A 24,667-nucleotide genomic window follows, 5' to 3' on the forward strand; every position below is an offset into this window, starting at 1 on the left:
ATCAATGCAAGCATGCCTTTAGAATCTCCTTCAGACCCACCCTCCTAAAAAAGCCTTCAAAGATATTCGGCCAGATTCATCAATGTGAAGTTTTGCGAGCCTGAAATAGCGATTCATAAGGAATCGCTATTCCAGACTCGCAAAACGGGATTCATGTAGGATTCGCAATATTTTTTGCAAGTCCTACTGATTCCTTATTTGCGATTAGCTAATTGCTAATCGCAAATAAGGAATAACTCCCCATTCATTCCTATGGTAAAGGCCCATAGGAATGAATGGGGAGTCATTCCTTATTTGCGATTAGCAATTAGCTAATCGCAAATGAGATTGCGATTTCAAGGGTGCAGGGGTGTCCAAAGGACACCCTGTAACACCCCTGAAATGTTAAATTACACAGATGTTACAGACACACATGTCCAAAGGACATGTGTGTGTGTAACATGCAACTTAGAAAAATGCTTTTAAAAGCATTTTTATAAGTTTTCGCTATTTACCACGAGGTTTGACCTCGCGGTAAATTGCGGCCCAAAATTGCGAAATCGCAATTTTTTTTTTTACAACAAATTTTATTGATTGAAGCCCGCAGAGTGATAGATGTGGCTCCCCACAGTCAGGAGAACGCCACCAAGCATCATGGTACAGTTTACATCTCATGACCAGTGTCCAATCAAGAATAATAGAGAACACAAATGAAAGGAACACCCACCCCCGCCCCTACCCCCACCACCTCCCATTACCCAACTCCCCTACTACCCCCCCATTATCCCTCCCTAACCCTGTGCATATGTGTATATGGAGCTTCAGTGCTCAGTTGTGGTATGGCAGGCATGATGCAGTTCACAGGCCCGCTTGATATCGTGTGTCTAGAGATCTTCTTCAGGTTCTGCTGGGGGATCTAATGTCAACCCCCTATAATCTGCCCACCTCTTCCATATCTTGAAGTGCTTACGGGGGCATCCTCGTGCTTCAAATACTGGTCGTTCTAGGCCCATACAAAAGTCCAGTCCAGCCCTCCACGCACTCAGGGGGGGGGGCCCTCTCATCCTTCCATGCTCGGGCCAGATCTCTTTTGGCAACCACTAGCCCCAACAACAGCAAGTGTCTTTTATATACGTTCACACCGACTCCCTCAAGGATATGGAGCAGTCCCAGGCGATGAGTGCGCAGGAGGTCCCATCCCAGTACTTCAGACAGGCAGCTCCATACACCCCTCCAGAAACCAATCAGTCTAGGGCACGACCAAACTGTATGCAGCAGCGTGCCCACTGCAGCCCCACAGCGCAGACATTCCGGTGACCCAATCAGTCCTGCCTTCCACAGCCGCTCACGGGTGTAATAGGCCCTATGGAGAAATTTGAATTGAATTAACCTAAATCGCATTGCGATGGCAGTCCCCCGCGGGGATTCCAGGGCTTCCCTTCAATCATCCTCATCTAGGGGACCAATGTCTGCCTCCCAAGCTGCCCTCAGAGGAAGCAGGGTGGAGGAGCAGTGAGTGACCATCGTTTGGTATATACGGGAGACCTTCTTATCCCCGAGGTCACCCATGAAGACCTTCGCCTCTACGGGACTAAATTCAGGGAGCGAGTCTAGGTCGGCAATGCTGGGTGCCAGTGCATGTCTAAATTGCAGATAACGAAAGATCTGGGTCTGGGGCATGCGGAACTCTGTACTGAGCTCTTGGAACGATTTGAGCGTAACCCCGGACATTACATGTCCCAACAATGAGATCCCGATTGTGTCCCAGCCGTCAAATCCCGACAGCGTGGCGAGTTCGGGGAGTCGTCCATTACGCCACAGCGGCGTTTCTGCAGTCAGTCTACCCCACCAGCCCATGCGTCGTAACGCCTGTCGCCACACAGCAAAGACAACTCTTGTGACACTTGGCAACGTCCGCCACAGCCGGGCCGATTAGAGGATCGTATGCAGCGTATTGTCCCCCATCAATGTGCGCTCCAGGGCATAGGCCGGATCACCGCTGTCACCGTACCACCATTCATTCAGGATTAGCAGTTGCGAGGCTTGATAATAGGACAGCAGGTCCGAGGTGGCCAGGCCCCCACAATAAGTGGATAAGAAGCATGTACGCAGCGCCACCCTGGCAGTCCCTCCAGCCCATAGGAAGCGGCCCAAGACAGAGTTGACCTGCCGAAACCACTGGGGTGCGATGGGGTGGGGATAACTCTGCAGTTGATATAAGAGGCGCGGGAGCGCCACCATTTTGAAAATCGCGGACCTGCCAAAGATAGTGAGGGGCATCCGAGACCACGTTTTCACATCTGCTTGAACCCGCTCCCAGACAGGCACTATGTTGCGTTCCCAGGTAGTGCTCACCGATTCCGATAGGAACACTCCCAAGTATTTCAAACCCCCGGTAGCCACCTGTAGTCCCGATGTCCAGGGATCTGTCACGGCTCCACCCCCCAGTACCCACAGGGTGGACTTGCGTAGATTCAGGTAGAGGCCCGAAACTTCCCCAAAGATTCGCATAATGTCCAGCACCCTTGGCACCGAGCGTTGCAGATTGGTAAGAAAGAAGAGGACATCGTCCGCGTATAGTGCGATTCTATCTGAGAGGTTTTCAGTCCACACGAAGCCTCGCATCTGTGCATCTATGCGCACCCAAGCTGCTAGAGGCTCCATGGCTAAGGCGAATAAGTAAGGGGACAGTGGACACCCTTGTCGGGTCCCCCGTCCAATGAGAAACGTCTCTGATATTGCCCCTGCGACCCGCACCGAAGCCGTGATGTCTGTGTACAGTAGTTTGACATATGACAGAAAGACCGGGCCCAGATTGAGACGGGGCAGAAGCGCAAAAAGGTATGTCCAGCTAACCGAGTCAAAAGCTTTGTTTATATCAGCTAGCAACAAAGCCGCCTGTTCTCCGGTGGCCCCCATGGCATCAACCGCGGCCTGTGCGCACCGGATATTGTGTCGCGTTGCTCTGCGAGGCATGAAGCCGGCTTGGTCTGGATGGACCAGGTCCGTTACATATGGGAGTAACCGATTCTCCAGAGCCTTTGCCAGTATTTTGGCTTCTATATTGAGCAAGGAGATGGGGCGATATGAGTCATGTCTGTCAGGGGGTCTAGCTGGTTTCTGGAAAACCACTACTTCAGCATGGCACCAGTCAGGAGGTAACTGGCCCTGCGTACGTGCCTTCTCAAGCGCACATCGGTAATGGGACCCCAGTTGTAGATGGAATTTCCTATAGAACTCACATTGGTAGCCGCTCGGCCCGGGGGCCTTCCCTGCATTGAGTTGCCCCAGTGCCTCCCCCAGTTCATCTGCTGTAAGGGGAACATCAAGTGCCTTCCTGGTCTCATCCGACACCGCTTTAGGCAGCAAATCATCTATGAATTTAGCCACTTCGTCTGCTGATAGGCGGTCGCACAGGGCTTGTTGTGTCGTGAAGTAGCTAGCAAAGCTTGCTGCTAACTCGGTCGGGTCAGTAATTACCACCCCGTTTTCGGCAGTAATGCCTGGCAGCGTGAGAGGTTGAAGGTTGTGTTGACAAAGTCTATGGAGCATTGTACATGACTTATCCCCCCACTGGTATATCCTACTCCGCGTGGCCAGCCACGCCTGCTTGGCCTCGTCCATTAAGACAGACGCATAGGATTTCTGCGCCTGGAGAAGTAACCGTATCACAACCTCATCTCCCCCTCCCCGGCTCTGCTGTTCTAGGGTTTCCACCATCGCGGCCGCTGCAGTGATCGTCTCCCGACGCCTTCGTCGGGCCGCAGTACACCACGCGATGTCCACCCCCGTATAGTTGGCTTCATGGCCTCCCACACCACCACCGCGTCAACGTCGTCTACCAGGTTTTCCCGCCAATAGTCGTCTATCGCCTCCCACAGATGTTGGACATAGCCAGGCTGCTGGAGATGCCACGAGGACATCCTCCATCTGAATGGTTGTCGTTTTCTAAGGAGTTCCACCCTGACAGACACTGGGGAATGATCGGACAGCCCCCTCGGTAAGATCTCTGCCTCTCTCACCCTGCACAGGCATACTCTGGGCACAAACACATAATCCAGTCTTGAGAAGGAGCCATGCACAGCAGAGACATATGTGTACTCGCGTACTGTAGGGTGCATATGTCACCACGCATCCACCCAGCCCATTCCTTCAATCATGGCATGTAACCTGGTGGGGGGGGGGGGGGCCATGCATCTCCTGCCGCCTCTGACGGTCCATACAGACGTCCATCACTTCATTCCAATCGCCCCTAACCACCGCTAAGCACTCCGGGATGTCCTCCCACACCGTGAACAGCTTCTCGGCCAAGGCCCACTGCAGGGGGGGGGGAGGGGTAGACACTCCCAAATACCACAGGCTCTGTGCCTACCATTCCTTTAACAAAGAGATAGCGACCCTGCGGGTCCATCCACTGCCTCTCATGGACGTAGGCCACCCTGCGATGAATCAAGATAGCCACCCCTCTAGACCCCCTGGAAAACCCGGCGTGAAAAACCTGCTGATAGCCAAACCTCTGCAGACTGAGCACCTTTGATCCCATCATGTGAGTTTCTTGGAGCAAGAGCACATCTGCAACCTCTCTCTTCCCCCAGCGCAAAACTGCCCCACGTTTAATCTTGTCAAACATCCCCCTGACATTCCATGTGATCACCCGCAAGGACTCCTCAGGGAGTCTACGAATCATTTCAGCCATAATCAAGTGGGACCCACCAAGTAGGCCCTCTGCGCCAATTCCACCCACTTCGCACCTTTTTCAGCGCCTTTACAAACAGCACGTGCATTCCCCCCACCTACCCCAGGACCCCAAAACAACAAGAAGAGCAACACCCACTCTCCCCCACTCCCCCCGCCACCCCAACAACAACAGTCCCCTTACCCACACAGTCTTTGGTCCCCCCCATCCCCAACACAACCATCCCCTCTCTGGCTACCTGCACCCCACACCCCCTCCTCTATACTTCACGGAACTCTGAAGTACCTGTCGCGGCATGGGCAGCCAGAGTCCAGAACGGAGGAGCCAGGACCAACCATGCCAATGGATCCCAACTCCCCGGTAACCAGTGAACTCATCTCCCCACCCCTATCAACTCCCACATTAGTAGGAGGATGGCAGCCCCTAATAGGCAGTCCCCGAACCCCACTCCACAACCCCAACAATGTTCAATAAGTCAGTGATTATGTACCCAGTCTACGGGACCTCAAGCGCACCGTCCTCAATAACAGGGAGCTACCTCACCAAACGAAGAGCACAGAGTTCCCAAGGCCTTCAGTGATCCTTCCCAGATTGGTCCGAGTCCTCAGTTCTACCGCTATCCTGTGTCCCATTGACAGAGAACGACCGCTTTCGTGATTTGGACCTCCGATTTCTCCTGCTCTTAGCCGTCTGCTCCCCTCGTTCCTGCGACGACCCCCTCGAAGAGCCCGGGTTCAGTCCCGGCTGGGCATTTGGCCTGATTTTCACTGTTTCGTCGGTCCATTTAAATAGGTCCTCCGGAGTGTCAAAGAAAAGCGTTTGCGACTGGAAAATCACCCTCAGGCGAGCCGGGTACAGCAGAGAGTACTGGAGTTTCATGCCTCGCAACTTCGCCTTGGCGGCCATGAAGGAGTGGCGCTGCTGCTGTACGAGCTTAGTATAGTCAGGAAAGATCATGATCTTACGGTTCTCGAAAAGAATAGCTTCCCTGGTTCTCGCTTCCTTCAAAATGGCATCTCGATCGTGGTAATTCAAGAGTCTAGCTATCACTGCCCTGGGCCGTTCACCCTCCAGCGGCCTCTGTGTCAGGGCTCGATGTGCGCGTTCAATGACAAAGCAGTTGGATAGAACCCCCGGGGGCAGCCAGCTCTCTAGCCACTGTGTGAGAAACTGTTCCATGTTCCCCTTCTCGCATCGTTCCGGAAAGCCAATGAAGCGGAGGTTGTTCCGTCGCGCGCGTCCCTCGGCATCCTCCACTCGGAGCGCCAGGCCCCTTTGCACGGTTTCCATTGCCGCCATTTTCTTCTTTAGGGAGCCCACGTCGTCCTCTACCACCGAAACTCTAGATTCTGCCTCCGTAATCCGTGCCACTGCATTCCGCAAATCTTGGCGCAACAAGGTGACATCTGCGCCCACCGCACCTATTTTGGCGTCTAGCATGTCCCTGGACTTGGTGATGGCTGCCATAAGCGCCGCGTTATCCGGCCCCCCTCCTTGTCCTCCTCCCGAAGGTCCGAGGCCCCCACTGGGCCCTGTGAATTTATCGATGGTAGCCTGTTTGGTGAGGCCGCCGCCTCCTCTGGTCATGGCTGTAGACCGCTCGTGGGCCACTAATGATGTAGGCAAATGCGGCAGGACAGGGTCGTTGATCTCGTCTGCAATATCCAACAGGGACCCACTCAGCAGGTCACTCCCCACTGTGGGTTCAGTCGCTTTCACCCCCTGATCCGGCACTGCTCCCCGGCCAGGCCGAGGCTGGCCCCAGGATCCACCCCCCGGTCTTCGGCGGCCTGCGCGCCCCACACTCTGTTAGCCAAACTGCGCCGTTCTGCCGTGTGCTGCGGGCCCAGTAGCGCCGGTCCCCCGCTCCCAGGGACCGGCCTCTCCTCTGTCAAATGTCAGGGACCCCCGAGGGAGGTACTCACAGTTCGTGGTTAGGCGCAGGGCCGTACCTGCACCGGCCCGGCCCACAGAGTTCCAATCAGCCACACTCCGGTCCGCCACTTGTAGAAGTGTAGCAGTGGAGGTCCAGTTCTCCGGGCCGGGACCCCACCAAGTGATCGCGGCTCTCCAGGCTCCGCCGAGTTCCAGCTGCAACAAAAGCCGATGGTGTTCCCTGCGGGCGGGAGCCACGAAAATCGAGGCCCTGGCTGCGCCGGGTCCACAAGGCCGCAACCTCCGGCTGACTGAGCTCCCGGCACCAAGGATCTCAGCACCCCCCCAGCGGGGCTCCCGGGGGTAACGCTAGTAACTCCTTGGCCCTCAGGGCAGTTCGAGCTCAGGGCGATCAACAGGCCAGCCGGCTGTCACAGACGCCCCCCGGCCGGGAGGCGCCAAAATCGAGGCCCCGGTCTCTCCGCCGTGCACCAGGCCGCACTCTCCTCACCGCTGCCCAGCCCTGCCCGACAGCTCGGGAGCTCGCCGACTTCACCGGAGGATCCGCCACACCCTCAGCGATACTTGCCCTACAAGGGCTGTGGAGTTCGGACTCGGGGGCCAGGATAATCTGCCGGACTTATGTCGGGCCGGCGGGAGCTCTAGCAAACTGCAACCGCCATCGCCGCCCGCGAAGCCACGCCCCCCCCCCCCCCGAAATCGCAATTTTTAAATGTTTCAAGAATAGCATTTAAGGAATCTCTAATAGAGATTCCTTAAATGTTATTCCTCGCAAATTTGCGAGTTCTTAAATAGAGACTTTTGCTTTTGGGATGATGAATCCCAAAAGCAAAAATTGCACTTGCAAAGGGCCAGATTCTCAGAATCTGGCCCTTTGTGAGCGCAATTATGATTGATGAATCAGGCTGATTGTTTTTGAAGCCCTTGACCCAGGACTTAAGTGGGCCGGGTCTGAGCACCGGCAGTTATTTTCAAGGGGCCTCGAAACGGGTCTCTCTCGGGCTCTATTTTCGTGACACAACAACTTTGTAAATTTTGCAACATTTTTCCATGGAACATTGTGAAAGTTGAGAAGAAACAAACCTTTGCAACATCGAACCTCTCTAACACTTTCGCTAAATAGCGTCTGCACCCCACTCACCATCACTCTTGGAGCATTGTAGCCACCTACATCAGCATGATGTGCGTCATGGCGTCCACCGAGAAAGCTGCACACAAAATGGCAACAATAGCCCACAAATGATTCAAGGACGGAAGTACCTTGTCTTTACTCATCGGACGTACTCTGATTACACGCTGTGCATTTGCTTGTAACCAGGTAAATGTATAAAATGTGTGAGGTACTCTTTAGTTGTATGCCCATTTTCTGGCTGGCAGCTGCGTCATTAAACCCTGACAGCCTGGATTCATCAACAATGATTACGCCACTGTTATCTGCCCCTCCTGGCTGTGTTACCTGACATTCCCTCTGGGCTATTTATTGTTCGGATACTCGGTTTTTCGCCGGAGATGTGTAAACAGGGACCTGCTATTTAATAGCTCTGAAAATGAGCCCCATCTTGAACCCTCTTTCTTGAGAGACTGCAACCCCAGCATGGTATTTGCCCCTAACCACAAATTACTGGGGAGTGAGGACCCCATTTTGCATGTATTTGTGTCATCACACAGATGGTGCCTGCATTATCATAATACAATGTCTTTTAAATGCAGCTTTGCCAGTGACTGATCACATTACAAACATATATATATTTTTGTCACTTATCTCAATCGTACATATGCTGTCAACCTCCAAATGAAGAAAGGCTGAGAGAGTCCTGGTAGGATTTGAAACCACGATCTACAGCCTCCTCGGGACTTCACACCTGTTCAAGCGCCTGGGTACCCTCTTGGGTGATTAGTGCGCTATACAAATCAATAGAACGTAACACAATTACACTCAGGGCTTTAAGTGGGCCGGGTCTGTCCGGGTCTGAGCAGCGGCAGTTATTTTCTGGGGGCCTCGAAACCGGTCTCTATCGGGCTCTATTTTCGGGTCTCGCAGCTTTTCGGCGCAGGCGAAATCTAATGTTAGAACAGTGTGGCCTTCGTTCCGCCTCTCTTCTATTGGCTAGCTCCATAAATGGAGGTTAGCCATTGGAAGAGCGAACTGTCCGTCATTTCCCGAGGCGATTGGTGGGCGTTCTGCCGATTCTTTTCCCTCTCCGCAACGTCATGACGACGTGGCCACTGTGGGCGTGTACTTTTTTTTTTTTTTAACATGGCTGTTTTTCATCATTTGTACGATCGTCCTGGTCCCGCATGGTTGTATCCCGCTGTCCGTCCCCCCTCCCACTGTCCGTGTCTTTGTTCGCCCCCCCCCTCGTGACTCACGCTGTCCGTGTGCCCGTCCCCGCTGTCACACGGGGCACCTCTAGCCGTATCTCAGCCCTCAATCCCAGTCTTGTTTCAATAGGTTGTTGTGCCAAGCCTCGGTACCGGCCATTCTTCGTTTTCTGTTGGTCAGTGGAATCCTAGCGGGTGGCTAAACTTTAATTGTGGCCATCTGAGCACGACCCAGCAGGGTTGCTTCTCGTTTAAAGAAACAGTAGCAGATTTTTTCCGAAACGCTAATATGCTTATATTGGCAGAACAGGTGTTATGGGCGCTGCACCGGGTTCCCGCGGAGCTCGGTGGGGGGCTTGAAGTGCTCTTTTGGAAGTACAAGTGACCTAGCCCCCCTGCGACTTGTGAGGGTACATTTAGCTGCACGCCGACCGCCACCCTGATGGGCTTCGAATTTGTAGCTTCCCGGGCATACACAGAGTTCCACAGTCGGTGCGTTAACCCACCATACACTTTTACTGGAACTGGAAACTTTGACCTCGTCGGCTCGCACAGAGCTCTGCAGCCGGCGCATTAACCTGCCGAGATTGGAACAGGTGATCCACGGAGTACACATGATAGAAGTCCATTGGCTCACCGCGCTCTCTTAGAGGGTCCCAGGACCCCACTCTCGCGATCCTGCAAAGCCTGAAGTAACTGTTAAGGGGAGGGGCAGGACCCCCAAACAAAGCCTCCAGGAATGAAAGTCTTTTGCCCCGGGCTCCCCGGCTGAACAGCTGTGGTCTCTTCTGGATGGTCATTGTCACCCTCTCCACCCTCCTCCTGGGGTACTATTACACCACAGAGGACCGCCGAGTGACCTTCACAAGTGGATCCATATAAGGCTTGTAGAGAGTAGAGACCAAGCCCCTTTTTGGAACACGGGGCATTTTTTTTTTTACAGTTATAAGTACTATGCTAACATTGTTACTGCGTTGATTTGTTTGGCAAGTGAATGGGATTGCGATTGCAAGGATGTTGCATAACGGCTAGAGCAATCAACCTCAAAGCTAGGGAACAGGGATCCAGTCTTGGCAGGGACGCTCAGCATCCTGTGATTCTGGGCAAATCACGTGATTACCGTGCCTAGCAAAATGAATGTGTCCGCCTGTAACGCAACTGATGCTCACTAAAGCACTCCGATACCTTCAGGTCGAGTTTGTGCTATGTAAGACTCCCACAAAAACAAATAACTAATGTTATCGACCTTTAGCGGATGAAGACCCCACTCCTACTCCCATTCACCCACTCAGCTCTAGAGCCAATGAAGATCGATTCCAACTGCTTGAAATCTATTGCATCAGGATAGGTTTTTCAGGGGGGGGGGGGGGGAGAAAAAAAAAGGCAAAAGGATGTAACCAATGCGATGGGCTCACTGTTCGCTCAATTTGTTAAAGAGATATGGGTCTTAGTGGTGGGGTTGCAGAAGGAGGATGGAGAGTCAGTGCATTATCTAAGCACCTGGGCATACAGATGTTGTAAGCTATGCCTCGCAGGCATCTTCTAACACGGTTTCTAACACGGTTTAAGGGAGAACTTCTGTGACAAAGGGTGCTTGACACTGCCTCAGTGGGAATGAAGGGGGTAGTCTAAGAGTGTACGACAGTTCCGGTAAATGTCTGCTGGCAGGACTGTATATCTTTAATTCTAAAACATGCACTTTTGTTTGGCAGAGATGGTCAACCAAGTTATCCATCCGCAAGTATCTGGGAACAGGAGATAATGTCCCCGAGCAGGCCAACAGTCACGGTTAACCCTGCTTGACTCTTAACGTTTGTCAGATGGTAAGGCGGCCCTCATGGGACAGTACGTGCTGGCCCTGTTCAAGGCGGGAGTGCAAAGTGCAGAGTGACTAGGGAGTGCAGAGTGACTGCAGAGTGATAGGGAGTGATAGGGAGTGCAGAGTGACTAGAGAGTGCTAGGGGGTGCAGAGTGGCTAGGGAGTGCTAGGGAGTGCAGAGTGACTAGAGACTGCTAGGGAGGGCAGAGTGACTAGGGAGTGCAGAGTGACTGCAGAGTGTTAGGGAGTGCTAGGGAGTGCAGAGTGACTAGGGAGTGCAGAGTGACTAGGGAGTGCTAGGGAGTGCGGAGTGCTAAGGAGTGCATGGTGACTAGGGAGTGCTAGGGAGTGCAGAGTGACTAGGGAGTGCTAGGGAGAGTTCTAGGGAGTGCAGAGTGACTAGGGAGTGCTAGGGAGTGCAGAGTGACTAGGGAGTGCTAGGGAGTGCTAAGGAGTGCAGAGTGACTGCAGAGTGACTGCAGAGTGCTAGGGAGTGCTAGGGAGTGCAGGGTGACTGCAGAGTGCTAGGGAGTGCAGAGTGCTAGGGAGTGCAGAGTGACTGCAGAGTGCTAGGGAGTGCTAGGGAGTGCAGAGTGCTAGGGAGTGCAGAGTGACTGCAGAGTGCTAGGGAGTGCTAGGGAGTGCAGAGTGGCTAAGGAGTGCTAGGGAGTGCAGAGTGGCTAGGAAGTGCTAGGGAGTGCAGAGTGACTAGGGAGTGCTAGGGAGTGCTAGGAAGTGCAGGGTGACTGCAGAATGCTAGGGAGTGCTAGGGAGTGCAGAGTGACTAGAGAGTGCTAGGGAGTGCAGAGTGACTAGGGAGTGCTAGGGAGTGCAGAGTGACTAGGGACTGCTAGGGAGTGCAAGGGAGTGCAGAGTGCAAGGGAGTGCAGAGTGCAAGGGAGTGCAGAGTGCAAGGGAGTGCAGAGTGCTAGGGAGTGCGAGGGAGTGCAGAGTGACTAGGGAGTGCAGAGTGACTACGGAGTGCAGAGTGACTAGGGAGTGCAGAGTGACTAAGGAGTGCAGAGTGACTAGGGAATGCTAGGGAGTGCAGAGTGACTAGGGAGTGCTAGGGAGTGCAGAGTGACTAGGGAGTGCTAGGGAGTGCTAGGGAGTGCAGAGTGCTAGGGAGTACAGAGTGACTAGGGAGGGCTAGGGAGTGCAGAGTGACTAGGGAGGGCTAGGGAGTGCTGGGGAGTGCAGAGTGACTAGGGAGTGCTAAGGAGTGCTAAGGACTGCAGAGTGACTGCAGAGATTAAGCTAATGGCAATGTAAATGACAATGCCATTTATTTATCTGTTTTCAAAACCAACACATAAATACAAATTTTGTCATTTACAATGCCAATAGCTCTAACTTTTCCAAAGGCGAAACCATTGCATTGTAAATGTGTGACGCGGGGGACCCCGACGAGGGCCCCCCTGGTCTGCCTAGTAATGTGTCTACTTTCTCTTCACAGAACACCGAGGCCTGGAATACACCTGACATCGTCCGGAGACACCCTGCAGCCGTGAGCCTACAGGACTACACCTTTAAGGGGGCGGAGACGGATTGGCGCCACGCCCGTCCCGACGACGTAAAACCCATTCCGGAGTCCAGCCAGGTGTGCGAGACACCCGGAGGCGGAGTTGGAGGTTGGTGGAGCGAGTGGAGAGAGAGCGGAGTCGAGTGGACGGAGGAGGAGGAAGATCGAGAGCGGAGGTCGGAGGAAGATCAAGAGCGGAGGTCGGAGGAAGATCAAGAGCGGAGGTCGGAGGAAGATCAAGAGCGGAGGTCGGAGGAAGATCAAGATCAGAGGTCGGAGGACAAGGAGAGCGGAGAGAAAGCAGGAAGGTGGAGCCGGACGGAGTCGGAGACGAGTCTGAGTTACGGGACGATTCCAAGGAGGAAGCCGGCGGCGGGACCAGTCTACAGACCTGAGGTGGAGTACCGCGAGAAGCCAGGGGGCTCTGCGGGACGCGCATCGCCCAGCCACACTAACACGGAAGTGTGGCTCACCCAGGTACGGTCCGACACCAGAGCGTGGGAAACGGGTAGCCGAGGGAAACCCGCATAAAGTAAAACCCCCCCCTACACACCCTTGGGGTTTTCTCAAGGGTTCACGTCCCACAGTCAGATTTGGGTCTTGCACGTGTGATTCCCCTCACTCCCTTACCCGTGGAACGTTTGGCTCAGCACTAGTACTGAAGCGTACTTTGTTTTCTTTCTTTCCTTTCTGGGATACCGGAGCCCAAAGGCCAGCAGGACGGCAGGGAAAAGGCCTACAACGCCCAGAAGACCTTGGGACTGGCGAGGAATAGGAGGTCGGGCCAGAACGGAGGAGGCGGACTCACCCCTACCCTTTTACAGAGTGCCTATTCGTAAACGACGCCTGTATAAAGCAATAAAACCTGCACTACCCAGTACCCCAGTGTGTGCGAATCTTTTTGAGAACCCCGCAATACTGTCGCAACCCCGGTCCGAAGTCCCACAAGTGGTGGAGAATGCAGGCATTGTAACCGGGAGCAGCATCGAGGACACAACGATGGATGCGATCCTGCAAGCCCTCGTGAAGGGCCAAGAACAGCTGGCATGGGCAGTGGAGCAACAGCTAGCGGCAGCCCAATTAGACCGGGATACGTTCCGGAGTTCAGTAGTACAACAATTGGAAGGAATGAGAGTAACGGGAGACCCGGCCACGGTCACCGTACGTGAGACCAGGGCTAACCCCACGCCCGCAGGCATATCCCTGCAAAAATATGTCCCGGGGGAGGACCCAGACGCATTTCTGACTAATTTTGAAAGGGTGGCCCTTGCTTGTGGATGGACTGTGGACAAGTGGCCGTTTTTCCTGGCCCCGTTGTTGAGTGGAGAGGCCCAAGCAGCCTATCAGGTCGCGAACAACAACGGTACTACCCCGTATGCCCAAATCAAAACTGTGATTTTGGATCACCTAGGCTTAGATGCCGAAGCCTATAGGGTCAGGTTCCGTAAGGAGAGGGGACAAGCTGGTGACAACCCCAAGACCTTGTTCTTTCGTTTAAAAACCGCGGCCGACAAGTGGCTCACCCCATCCACAAGCACCAAGGAGCAAATCATGGACAGAATCTACCTTGAACAGTATTTAGAAGCCCTTCCATATGGGACACAGCGGTGGCTACGCCAGCACTCTAATTTGAACACGGCTCAAGCCATGGAGATGGCCACCACCTACGCCCGGGCCCAACCCCGTCTACATAATGCGGAACCAGAGAAGCCAAGCAAAGGACCGACAAGACCCGAGCGAAGACCAAGGGCATCGTCGGGACCCCTCCCTCCTCCACCCCGACCCCCGGCTGGCGATCATCCCCCTTTCCGGGGCCCACAGTGTTTCGATTGTGGCCAGTGGGGCCACATAGCCCGTCTGTGCCCCCTGAAAAGAGCGCATGAAGAACCAATGGACGTTAACTATCTGCCAAAGTCAGTGTTGTACTCGGCTGAGTTAGGAGGATCCTTTCATGTGAGTGTTTCTGTTAATGGGGTGATGGTTAGGGCCCTTCTTGATTCTGGCTGCAAGCAATCCGTCATACAAGGGATATATGTGACTCCAGAACAGTTAGTACCAGAGAACAGTGTGTACATCAAATGCGTACATGGGGACGTAAAGGAGTATCCAGTGGCTAACATTCCGCTAGGTCTAGAGGGGATGGAACAGATGGTAGTGAAAGTGGGGGTCATGGATGCCCTACCCGAACCGTTGATCTTGGGCACCGATAACCCGAACTTCCTGAACCTCTTCAAACGCCGGCTGGGCCGAGACAAGGAACAGGGAGAGTCTCTACCCAACTTGCTGTCCACGGGTCCCTGGGAAGGAGATAGATCTTTCCGGTTTGCCCAGGCCAATGACGAGACCCTCATCAATGCTTGGGAACAGGCCCATGCTAGCTTAACTAATCCTAGTCTCTCCTACCCCCACTTTCTGATAAAAGATGAACTTTTGTATAGAGTACCCTCTAAGGATGACCCGATGCAACTGCTGGTACCGGTCTGTTTCCGCGACCAAATAATGTACTATGCCCATACCCACCTACTGGCGGGACACATCGGGAGTGAAAAAACGACCCAGAATGTCCTCCGGAACTTCTACTGGCCGGGTATCTACAGCGACATAAAAAAACATTGTCAAACCTGTGACCTATGTCAACGGAAGAATGCCCAACGTCCGGTGGCGGTGCCCTTACAACCTCTGCCAGTCATTGGGACCCCATTCGAGAGAGTGGGGATGGATCTAATAGGCCCTTTGACAACCACAAAAAAAGGGTTTAGATATGCACTCGTTATCGTGGACTACGCCACTAGATTTCCTGAGGCATTTCCTCTAAAGTCCCCCACCTCCAGGAACATTGCCGACAAATTCCTCGAGTTGTTTTCTCGAGTTGGGTTCCCTAAAGAAATCCTCACGGACCAGGGGACCCCATTCATGTCCAAGGTTATGCAGGAGGTTTGCCAATTGTTGGGCTTACACCAGATCAAGACGTCCGTGTACCACCCACAAACGGATGGGCTGGTTGAACGTTACAACAGGACCTTGAAAACGGTCCTGAAGAAAATGGTCGAGGTAAACCACTCCGACTGGGACTCCCTGTTGCCCTTAGCCCTATATGTGATCAGGGGCCAGCGACAAAGCAGCTTGGGGTGTTCCTCTTTCGAGATGCTGTATGGGAGACAGCCGCGGAGCCTGCTGGATATGACAAAGGATATGTGGGAAAAGGAACAAGGCGGTGAAATAAGAAGTCTTCTCGAATACAGCTCGAATCTGAGGAACAAATTAGGAAAGATCAGGGAACTCGCGTTTACACACTTGGAGGACAGTCAGAAGCACCAACAGACCCATTATAACAAGGGGAAAAAGTGGAGGTCGCTAAAAGTAGGTGACTGGGCCCTGGTGTTGCTGCCATCAATGTCCAAAAAGTTTAGTAACGAGTGGCAGGGCCCCTATGAGGTCATTGAGACGATCGGTAAAACGACATATCGTCTCCGTCTCACCAGCAGAAAGACTCAGATTTTTCACATAAATCTCCTAAAAAAATGGCTGGGAACCCCACCCAGGGCGGCCCATCTGGTCCTGAATCCCGCCAAGCCCCTCAGCTCCACGATGGAGGACTTGGTTGTCAGCGAGGAATTGTTTGAGGCTGAGCAGAAGGGCCTCCGTCCGGTACTGAGGAAACACGCATCCATCTTCTCGGACCTTCCGGGAAAAACCTCTTTGGCTGAGCACCGAATTGAGACGCCGCCTGGTACCGTGGTCAAGCAACGACCGTATAGAATCCCTGAGGCTAAGCGGGAGGCCATAGCAAAAGAGGTGGCAGAAATGCTCAGGTTAGGGGTGATACGGCCTTCCCGGAGTGAGTGGTCGTCGCCCATAGTCATGGTGCCCAAACCAGACGGCAGCAGCCGTTTTTGCATGGACTTCCGGGCATTAAACGAAGTGTCGGCTTGTGATTCCTACCCCATACCCCGGATCGATGAGCTCATCGAGAAACTCGGGGAGGCAAAATATATCAGTACTCTGGACCTGACGAAGGGGTACTGGCAGGTGCCCCTGCGCGAAGAGGACAGGAAAAAGACGGCCTTTTCCACCTCGGAGGGGCTGTTCGAGTTTACGGTTTTGCCCTTCGGTCTACATGGGGCGCCCGCCACGTTCCAGAGACTCATGAACACGGTTCTAAGGGGGCATCATCAATATTGCTCCGCTTATCTTGATGACATCATCATCTTCAGTCCCTCTTGGGAGACACACTTGCAACATCTGGATACCGTGTTCAGTTTGCTCGAATCGGCAGGTCTACATGTCAATTCCAGGAAGTCCAGGATCGGGTACCATAAAGTGAAATATTTGGGGTACCTTCTAGGTCACGGACTCATTGAACCTCAGGTAGAAAAGGTTCGGGCTATCGCGGAAACCCCGTTTCCGAAGTCTCTTAAGGACATGCGTGCCTTTTTGGGTTTGGTTGGGTATTACCGGCGTTTTATTCCCTCCTTTTCTGAGGTCGCGGCGCCCCTGACCAATACCCTCAGGAAAACCAAGGCCCGCCTGGACTTCCACAACCCGTCGCCGGCCATGTGGACTGCCTTCCAGACCCTAAAAAAAGCCATCACCACCAGGCCGGTTCTTACTTCGCCCAACTTTAACAAGCCTTTTGTATTGCATACGGATGCCTCTGACTTTGGTATCGGGGCGGTGTTGTCCCAGGACTCTGGGGAGGGCGGTCTCCGCCCCATTCTCTACATCAGTCGGAAGCTGTTTCCGAGGGAGGTTAGGTACCCGACTATTGAAAAGGAGTGCCTGGCCATCAGGTGGGCGGTGGACAAGCTGCGCTACTACCTTGAAGGGCGCTCTTTCCTGTTGTACACGGACCATGCCCCTCTCATATGGATGGCTCGGAACATTTCGAACAACCCTCGCGTCATGCGCTGGTTCCTGGCCTTGCAGCCCTTTCGGTTTCAGGTCCGGCACCAGAAGGGGGCCGAGAACGTCCATGCGGACTTCCTGTCTCGTTACCCTCTCCCCGATCGGGAGAATCCTAGGGGGGGGATGTGTGACGCGGGGGACCCCGACGAGGGCCCCCCTGGTCTGCCTAGTAATGTGTCTACTTTCTCTTCACAGAACACCGAGGCCTGGAATACACCTGACATCGTCCGGAGACACCCTGCAGCCGTGAGCCTACAGGACTACACCTTTAAGGGGGCGGAGACGGATTGGCGCCACGCCCGTCCCGACGACGTAAAACCCATTCCGGAGTCCAGCCAGGTGTGCGAGACACCCGGAGGCGGAGTTGGAGGTTGGTGGAGCGAGTGGAGAGAGAGCGGAGTCGAGTGGACGGAGGAGGAGGAAGATCGAGAGCGGAGGTCGGAGGAAGATCAAGAGCGGAGGTCGGAGGAAGATCAAGAGCGGAGGTCGGAGGAAGATCAAGAGCGGAGGTCGGAGGAAGATCAAGATCAGAGGTCGGAGGACAAGGAGAGCGGAGAGAAAGCAGGAAGGTGGAGCCGGACGGAGTCGGAGACGAGTCTGAGTTACGGGACGATTCCAAGGAGGAAGCCGGCGGCGGGACCAGTCTACAGACCTGAGGTGGAGTACCGCGAGAAGCCAGGGGGCTCTGCGGGACGCGCATCGCCCAGCCACACTAACACGGAAGTGTGGCTCACCCAGGTACGGTCCGACACCAGAGCGTGGGAAACGGGTAGCCGAGGGAAACCCGCATAAAGTAAAACCCCCCCCTACACACCCTTGGGGTTTTCTCAAGGGTTCACGTCCCACAGTCAGATTTGGGTCTTGCACGTGTGATTCCCCTCACTCCCTTACCCGTGGAACGTTTGGCTCAGCACTAGTACTGAAGCGTACTTTGTTTTCTTTCTTTCCTTTCTGGGATACCGGAGCCCAAAGGCCAGCAGGACGGCAGGGAAAAGGCCTACAACGCCCAGAAGACCTTGGGACTGGCGAGGAATAGGAGGTCGGGCCAGAACGGAGGAGGCGGACTCACCCCTACCCTTTTACAGAGTGCCTATTCGTAAACGACGCCTGTATAAAGCAATAAAACCTGCACTACCCAGTACCCCAGTGTGTGCGAATCTTTTTGAGAACCCCGCAATACTGTCGCAACCCCGGTCCGAAGTCCCACAAAATGCTTGTTTTTTCTTGCACCAAATTTATTTAGCTCTATCTGGAATTGCCAGGCTAGATCCTGATGCCTCTGACCCTTGTGCACACTGTAGATCCTTTCATGTAGATTTTTATCATATGATGCGGGACTGTGGGGAAGTATCACAGTCTAGGACAGAAAGTCCTCTCTTTCATTAATTACTTTTCAGGCACTTATCTCTGAGTCATTCTGAGTAAACCTTTGTTTGTTGGGTAAGTTACCTAGAACTAAGGATAATAACAAGCATTTACAATGCAATGGTCTCGGCATTATTAAAGGTAGAGCTATTGGCATTGCTCATGACTTTTTTATCATAAATAAATGGCATTGTCATTTACAATGCCAATAGTTTAATCGTTAAATAAATGGCATTGTCATTTACAATGCCAATAGCTTAATCGCTTGCAAATGCATGACCTATTGCATTTACACCCACACAGAGCCTGACGCACAAAGCCACCCACACACACATAAAGAGCCACCCACACGATCATTCACATAGAGCCACCTACACAGAGCCACCCTCACACAGACAGAGCCACCAACACATAGAGCCACCTACAAAAAAAGCTATCCCCACAGAGCCACACACACACACACACACACACTATTGCTGGGTGAGCCTAGCGACTGGTTCCTGACCCTATTGAGTATGCTGTGGTCTGCAGAGCTAATTTATCCCACTGTGGTGGTGGTGTGTTCAGGGCGTTTCATGGTGGAGGGTTTGGTTATTGCACCACTCATGGAATTCTTGCCAGCCACAGTGGCGTTCAGGGTGGTCACGTTTTCATCAATGGGCCCTAAAGAACCTCTCAGTGGATAGAGAGGCTGGTGCCATTTCAATCGGTCTATGCTGGTGCGAGTGTAGCTGTGGTCTGGAGAATGAGGCTGGACTGTTACAAACGAAGCTTTTAGTTCTTCCAGTGTAGGCCGGTATAGTGAGCCGTAATTCCCATAAGTGCTTGTTGGACTGATGGACAGATGACTGGTGCAGGAGCACTGCCTGAAACTTTAAGCTGTAACAGACACGTACTGATAGTAAAGAAACTAGGAGAATCATTTTAACCATGAACCAAGTGTATGGAGTAAAGCCCAAAGCGCACTGCTGCCGAAACAAACCTGTAACTTTTTTCCCCAGTTCCAAGTCCCTCTTTGGAATTTTTTCAAACTAGTAGCCTCTGAGTCGGACATTACTGTGAAGTCAACTCTGGTGTACCACAAGGGAGTCGAGCTCTGCCTAGTTAAGGGGCATCAAGGTGCTCCTCTGTTCATATCATGCTAGTAATCTCCTTGACACACTATGGACAGCTGTCTGGTTTGGGATGATCACTGAGAAGCAGGCTTCTGCACCCTATCTGCAGGAGGTGCCCCGGACCTTCCCACCACCAGTCCCTCCGAGTTTCGGGGTGAATTGTAGTTTTGCTTAATGTACTAATGCAGACAGCTTTGGCACACTAGAGCAAGGCACACTACACGAGCGAACAGAGAGGGCTATTGTTGTAAAGTAGCTCTTCATGCAGTTCAACTCAATTGGATATTATTCTGGAAAGGTATGTCTATAAAGCCAATAGCAACAGGCGAGAGATTAATAGGCCACTAGGCAGAGCTAAGGCGTGATTGACAAAGTCTCAAGCCAATGGCAGGAAGAGACTGATTTTAAAAACGCCAGTTGTCCAAATGTTATGTTATGTTATTATGTTATTAAAATATTTATTAAGCGCACTGTCACCAATTGGTTTCTTGGCGCTGCGATCGACAGTAACATGAACATAGATGAAGGGAAGAGAGTTATTGAAATGCTTGTCTGAAGAGCCAGGTCTTCAAGGCTTTCCGGAAAGAGAGAAGGTCTTGACAATTCCGGATCTCCAGAGGAAAGGTGTTCCACAAGCAGGGGGCAAGTGCAGCGAACCTTAAGTTTGAAAGAGGGCGTCTGCAGGAGGCTCAGATGGAGTGAGCGTAGGTTTCGGGATGGAGTGTATCTGGAAATTTGTTGATTAATAAATTTGGGGCTTTTGCAGTAAAGGGATTTGAATATTATACATCCAGTTTTAAAGGCACAGCGCTGGGTGACTGGAAGCCAATGCAGTTTCCTAAGTAAGGGAGTAGCTGCCTGTCGCCTCGGTTGATTCAGGATTAGCCTCGCAGCGTGGTTCTGTACCATCTGGAGGCGTTTAGATAGGTAGTTGGGAAGACCTAAATAGATGGCATTCGCGTAGTTCAGATGGGACAGGACAGTGGAGATCACAACCTGGGTGATTGCCTCGGGCGTAAGTAGACGACGGACCTTCCGGATTTTTTTTAGCTGGAAGAAACACTTGGAGACCACCTGGCCTACCTGTGCTTTCAGTGAAAGATCACAGTCCACGGTGACTCCAAGTGTTTTGGCCGACGAGGAGGGTGTTGGAGCCTGGCCCAGTTCAGAAGGCCAGTAGTGTGGGCCCCAGTACTTGGCGCTGTCGCCGGTCAGGACTAACTCGGTTTTTCCCGGGTTCAGTTTAAGCTGGTTTTGGTCCATCCATGTTTTAATGAATCTCATGGTAGACTGAAAATGCAGTATGGAGTTTTCAGTGTTGTCAATGGTAAAAAGCAGTTGTAAATCATCGGCATAATTGAAGACTCTCACCTGTTCGTCTCTAAGAGTCTGAATCAGAGGAAGTATGTATAAATTAAATAAGTGGGGTGACAGGGAAGAGCCCTGTGGCACTCCGCAAGTGATGGATTGTTTGGCACCCACTAGATCTCCAAGACGTAGTGTTTGAGTACGGTTTTCCAAAAAGGACCTCAAACAGCAGGCCGCCAAGTCCCGGATGCCGGCCTGTTCGATACGGTCGACCAAGATGTTATGGTCGACCGTGTCAAATGCGGCTGATAGGTCCAGGAGCACCAGGGCCTGTGGGGAGCATCTGTCAGCGCAGTCTCGCAACGTATCCAGTACTGTGGTGACTACTGCTTCTGTGGCGTGTGCCGGCCGAAAACCTGCCTGGTGGGGGTCAAAACAGGAGGACTCCTCAAGGAAGTTGGAGAGGCATTTAGCCACGTGAGCCTCCAGAACTTTTGCCAGATAGGGCAATAGGGAGATGGGCCGGTAGTTGGCTTTACAAGCTGGGTCAGCCCTGGGTTTTTTTAACAGCGGGATGACCGTGGCCTCTATAAACGCTGAGGGGACTATGCCGAGGGTCAAGGAATTGTTCAGAAGTGTAAGGGCAGGGGCTGGGTATGTTGAGAAACATTCTTTCAAGATGTGAGGGGGGCAGCTATCTGAGGGGGCACCGGATTTTATTCTTGTCAGTAGTTCCCGAAATTGGTCCTGGGTTATAGGTGAGAAGCTACTGAGGGTATTGTGGTTAGGCTTAATTGTCATACCGGAGGTGAGAAGGGACGCCGGTTGGGGAATACTGGCTTTGATATCCATTATTTTATCTGTAAAGTAAACATTAAGTGAATCACAGAGAGGCTGGGTGGGAATTATCTTGGGGTGGACAGTGTCTAAGTTTGTCAGTTCATTGAGAATGGAGAAGACATCCTTAGATTTGTTTGAGGATTCAAAGATTCGGGATGAAAAATAAGACGCCTTTGCAGCAGAAATGGCGGTCATGTACTCCTTCCTAGCCTTTGTATAATTCCTTTTTAGCTCAGAATTGTAGTCGCGGCGCCAGTGGCGTTCTAACTGCCGTAAGTACAGTTTCCTAGATTTTAGATCAGGGGAAGACCATCTATTGGCGTCGGCACGCCGTGCTAGTCTGACTTTTTTAAAAGGGGCATGAAGATCGCTGGCCGTTTGTAGCCAGCTGGTAAGCGTGGATACTGAGGAATTGATCTCGTTCTGGAAGGGGGGGATGGTATTGGCTAATGACTGTAGGAAGGCAGTTTTGTCCATCGCATTCCAGTTCCTAGCTAACCCGCCAGCGCCTGGTGCGGTAATTGTAGCGGGGGTAATACATAGTTTAAATTGAAGAAGTAAGTGGTCTGACCAGAGGCATGGTAGAGTGGTCGGGATAGTTATGCAGGTGGTATTGGACCACACCTGATCTAAGATGTGGCCCTTGCAGTGGGTTGGGGAGGACACTAATTGAGTGAAGTTTAGGTATGATAGAAGATCAGTCAATTCAGCCGATTGAGGGCCCTCCAGAGGATCTTAATACCAGTAGTTTAAATCTCCTACTAGGAAAATCCTAGGATGTTCAAGTGCTAAGTTAGCAAGTTGGTCACTCAGGGTCATAGGGAATGATGGCATCAGGGTAGGAGGTCTGTACAGGAGGACGCATGCTGTCGTTGTGTGGGAGGTAGTGATTTTCAGTACTAGATTGTCTGTATTTTCCAGTGAGAGGCAGGTGAGGGAAGTAACGATCAGGTTAGAGCGAATGATGGGCGCAACTCCCCCCCCTTTCCCAGTGGTGCGGTCTGCATGGATAATATAATAGTTAGGTGGAAGCGCCGCTATTATATCAGGGGCGGAGTTGGGAGTTAACCACATCTCCGTGAGTAGGAGAATGTCCGGTTTCTCCGTATCCAACAGAAGGAAAATATCCATCTGATGTTTGACACGGGAGCGTGTGTTTAAGTAGAGAATGTTGAGCGAGGGGGTAAGTGGATCCCTCTGTATATGGTTATTAGCAGGTGTAGTCAAGTGGCAGCCCTGAATCAAAATGCCAGATTTGCAGAGCCGGTTGAGAGTCCCCCTCGGTAGTAGGCCCTGTGCATTGTTTCTATAACCCATGAGGTCAGACCTAGAATAGAAAATAGGACGAGCAGCATGGTCTGCCCCTGGTCCCGGCAGGTCGTGGACAGGCGCAGACGGGCTTGTCTAAGGCGCGTCTTCGGCGCGCCGTTGACGTGCCCACTGCGCACGTCCGCTGCGCTTCCTGGAAAGGTGGTTCATTAATAGCCGTAGAGGTGGGAGGGGCCGAGCACTGTGCCGCTCGCCTGCTCCTCACCTGATGGTGGTTACCGCTCTAGTCCCCGGCAGCGCCTAATCGGCTGCGGTGGGGCGGGCAGGGTTTGTGGGGCGGGAACAGGAAAAGAAGGTGAATGCCCAACGTGAGCGTTAGCAATAACACTTTCAATTATACTTTTAAAAATTCATTCTTTTAAAAGCAAGCAAAATTCAATCTTTTAAAACCAAGTTATCAGCAATTCAAGAGCTCACTCGCACCGTGGTCCCGGCTTCCGCCTCAAGACCTCAACATCGCATGCACACTGACGATCGGTGCACGCGCTGCAGCTGGGCGTTTTTAAGTAACCAGAGGTGGGAGGGGCCGAGCACTGTGCTGCTCGCCTGCTCCTCACCTGATGGTGGTTACCGCTCTAGTCCCCGGCAGCGCCTAATCGGCTGCGGTGGGGCGGGCAGGGTTCGTTGGGCGGGAACAGAAAAAGAAGGTGAATGCCCAACGTGAGCGTTAGCAATAACACTTTCAATTATACTTTTAAAAATTCATTCTTTTAAAAGCAAGCAAAATTCAATCTTTTAAAACCAAGTTATCAGCAATTCAAGAGCTCACTCGCACCGTGGTTCCGGCTTCCGCCTCAAGACCTCAACATCGCATGCACACTGACGATCGGTGCACGCGCTGCAGCTGGGCGTTTTTAAGTAAGCAGAGGTGGGAGGAGCCGAGCACTGTGCCGCTCGCCTGCTCCTCACCTGATGGTGGCTACCGCTCTAGTCCCCGGCAGCGCCTAATCGGCTGCGGTGGGGCGGGCAGGGTTCGTGGGGCGGGAACAGGAAAAGAAGGTGAATGCCCAACGTGAGCGTTAGCAATAACACTTTCAATTATACTTTTAAAAATTCATTCTTTTAAAAGCAAGCAAAAGTCAATCTTTTAAAACCAAGTTATCAGCAATTCAAGAGCTCACTCGCACCGTGGTCCCGGCTTCCGCCTCAAGACCTCAACATCGCATGCACACTGACGATCGGTGCACGCGCTGCAGCTGGGCGTTTTTAAGTAAGCAAAGGTGGGAGGGGCGGAGCACTGTGCCGCTCGCCTGCTCCTCAGCTGATGGTGGTTACCGTTCTAGTCCCCGGCAGCGCCTAATCGGCTGCGGTGGGGCGGGCAGGGTTCGTGGGGCGGGAACAGGAAAAGAAGGTGAATGCCCAACGTGAGCGTTATCAATAACACTTTCAATTATACTTTTAAAAATTCATTCTTTTAAAAGCAAGCAAAATTCAATATTTTAAAACCAAGTTATCAGCAATTCAAGAGCTCACTCGCACTGTGGTCCCGGCTTCCGCCTCAAGACCTCAACATCGCATGCACACTGACGATCGGTGCACGCGCTGCAGCTGGGCGTTTTTAAGTAAGAAGA

This window comes from Lissotriton vulgaris, chromosome 2_1 (genome assembly GCF_964263255.1).
Source record: "Lissotriton vulgaris chromosome 2_1, aLisVul1.2, whole genome shotgun sequence".
In the NCBI taxonomy this organism is placed as follows: domain Eukaryota; kingdom Metazoa; phylum Chordata; class Amphibia; order Caudata; family Salamandridae; genus Lissotriton; species Lissotriton vulgaris.